Here is a 3,326-nt window from a genome sequence, read left to right on the forward strand (position 1 = left end):
ACATTTAGGATAGATATATAGACATGCAATTTGATTTAGGAGAGATTGGGTCTAACACTTGTAGATAATCCTATTTTCCAAATAATCTGTGGTACATATAATTCCTTTATTTTACTATTAAAGAACCACTCCAAATAAATGGTATTTTAAGCTCACTAAATATACGAACCACTTTGATTGACTCATTCAAATTATTAGTCATTTATATGCACTTTCAATTCTTACAGCTGTGAGAATTCAGACAATGGTAAGACTAAAGTGTTGTGCTCAAGATGTCTGTAGTCTAGTTTCAGGGTACATAAACATTATAATCTAAGTTGTTAAGGCTCACACGTACTATGAGGTGATGTAAAAGCCTTCAAGGGTAAAGAAATAACTGAGAGTATACAGGGATGAAGTGGGAGATAGGCAAGTTACAGAGGAAAGGGAAATAAAAAAAAGATTGTTTTATATATATAGTTGTAAAATTGCATATATTTATGCAATGTTGAAAACACTTGCATTTTATCTCCTGATCTGACTGTCTTGTCAGTGGAGTAAAATTAGTACAATCCCAAAATATTCTAAGTATTCTGAGTTAGCCTACATGAAAAATTTAGTTGACTGCTTTTGTGCAATGTAGTATGTTAGTCTGGGTAAAGTAGGGAAACAAATCCACAATATATATACAGGGTAAGTGTACTTTAAGAAAGCATCCCAATCCAGTGCTGTCCAAGCCCATAAATCCAACATTAGCCCATATGTCTGACACCAATCCACAAAGTCCTCTGATATCTCACAAAATACACGCAATGATGCTGACATCAGAAGGAAAGCCAAATCAGTGAACGTGTAAGCATCTTAGAGCTGGCAGGGGTCTCCACACGGCTGCTCCAGCACCCAGGGCTGCATTGGAGTAGGTCCCTGTGGCTTCTCCTTGGGGATGCCTTGCAGGAAGTGAGCCTTGCCAGTTGAAGCAGCTAAGGCAGCTGCACCTGGTCTGACCATCAGAGAACAAGAGACCCGAGAACTAGATAGCCAAGACTCACTGAGCCATTTATCTCTCTGCCCTTCAATTAACCCAACATGTGTTTGTCGGCCACGTTGCCACAATAAACCTTAATATCACATGTAGGAAATGGCTCTTCTAGCCCAAATCTAAATCAAGGAGTATAAATGAGCTAGCTACAATGTCAATCTATATTAAGAAGAAGCCACACAGTGAATGACGCCTCCCTCAAGTGTATCCAGATTAAAGAGGTGGTACTTGAAGAAACAACCTCTCCTCTTCTCCGCCATGTGCCAGGAGCTGCAAAGCTGCAGCCCTGCATTAGCACATTTTGATCCACATCTGCCAGGCCGGTCCCAGTGCCTGCTGGGAGCTCTACCGTCTGGAACATGACATCCAGCTGGTGGCCAGATGCCCAGTGACAAGACCACTGGGGGAGGAGATGACTCCTGCAACACCTTCTTCAGCAAGCATGTGCCCAGGGCAGTGTTTGCCGACCTTGAGCCCACCATCATTGATGAAATTCGCACTGGCACCTACCCCCAGCTCTTCGACCTGAGCAGTTCATCACGGGCAAGGAGGATGCTGCCAACAACTATGCCCGTGGGCACTACACCATCAGAATAGAGATGATTGACTTGGTTCTGAATCAGATTACAAAACTGGCTGACCAGTGCACAGGTCTCCAGGGCTTCTTGGTTTTCCACCGCCTCGGTGGGGGCACCGGTTCCAGGTTCACATCCCTGCTGATGGAACGCCTCGCAGTTCATTATGGCAAGAAGTCCAAGCTGGAGTTTCATCTACCCTGTCCCCCAGGTGGCCACAGCTGTAGTTGAGCCCCACAACTCCATCCACACCACCCACACTACCCCAGAGCACTCAGACTGTGCCTTCATGGTAGACCATGAGGCCATCTATGGCATCTGTCGCAGGAACCTCGATATCGAGCGCCCAACCTACACTAACCTTAGCCACTTGATTAGCCAGATCGTGTCCTCCCTCACTGTTTCCCTCAGATTTGGCGGTGCCGTGAATGTATATCTGACAGAATTCCAGACCAACTTGGTGCCCTAACCCCACATCTGCTTCCCTCTGGCCACATACACCCAGTCATCTCTGCTGAGAAAGCTTACCACGAACAGCTTTCTGTAGCAGAGATCACCGATGCTTGCTTTCAACCAGCTAACCAGATGGTGAAATGTGACCCCTGCCATGGGAAGTACATGGCCTGCTGCCTGTTGTGCTGTGGTGACGTGGTTCCCAAAGATGTCAATGCTGCCATTGCCACCAGCAAGATGAAGCGTACTATCCAGTTTGTCGATTGGTGTCCCACTGACTTCAAGGTTGGCATTAATTACCAGCCTCCCATTGCTGAAGCCTGGGCTCGCCTGGACCACAAGTTTGGCCTGATGAATGCCAAGCGTGCCTTTGCTCACTGGCACGTGGGTGAGGGGATGGAGGAAGGTGAGTTCTCTGAGGCCCGGGAGGACTATGAGGAGGTTGGTGTGGATTCTGTCGAAGGAGAAGGTGAGAGGAGGGAGAAGAAAACTAAAGTTGTCACAAAGGTGCTGCTCTTACAGGGAAACTTATGTTCTAAACATTGAAAAGTTGTGGACTGATTGGTTAATGCACATGTAGCAGTGTAAACTTCCATATACAATTACTGACCTGTGTTTTAAAACATGAATGCTTCGTCACAGACCCAAGCTGTTCCTTTCTCTGGTGGGTTTTGAATAAAGTATTACCTGTCTTAAATGAGAAAAGAAAAAGAGGTGGTACCCTGCCCTATTCTTTCCACAGCTTTGTTCCTTCATAGAAAATTCTACCATGGAATTAACTTATAATTTTTATGGTATCATAGGAGAAACCTGATCCAACCAAGTTGACATAAATTTATCTTTCATTATAAGGAAATGTAATATCAAATGTATTTAAGTTGACCCCAGCTCCATGGGAGAAAGAGGAGGCTTTCTACTCTCATAAAGAGTTACCATCTCAGAAACTCATAGGGCCAGTTCTACCCTGTCCTATGAGTAAGGATTGATGTAATGATAGTGAATTTGGTTTTATTTATGGTTTTCTCTCCTTTTGTTTTCAGTACATTGTGTTTTCTCTCAATCATTTTACTCAGAAGGACAAAGGGCTTTCATTCCATCGTAATTTTTTATGGTTTTATTGGAGGGCATGATGTTTTGTAAAATTGAAGATTTATATCATTAAAGAAAATTTTTCTTATTAAATTTTAGTTCTAGATATTTGGGCTTATTACTGAAAGTAGTAGCTCTGTTGAAGCCCTGGTGATGTAGTGGGTTATGTGTTGGAAGGTTAGCAGTACAAA

General features: G+C 43.7%; 1 pseudogene; it reads left to right on the forward strand.

Annotated features, from left to right (window-relative positions):
- The first annotated feature begins 1,352 nt into the window (after nucleotides 1-1,352).
- On the forward strand, nucleotides 1,353-2,592 carry LOC101655578 (annotated as a pseudogene).
- The last annotated feature ends 734 nt before the right edge of the window (nucleotides 2,593-3,326 follow it).

The sequence above is a fragment of the Echinops telfairi genome, unplaced genomic scaffold, assembly GCF_000313985.2.
Source record: "Echinops telfairi isolate 266 unplaced genomic scaffold, ASM31398v2 ScPeMD7_3533;HRSCAF=4204_0, whole genome shotgun sequence".
In the NCBI taxonomy this organism is placed as follows: domain Eukaryota; kingdom Metazoa; phylum Chordata; class Mammalia; order Afrosoricida; family Tenrecidae; genus Echinops; species Echinops telfairi.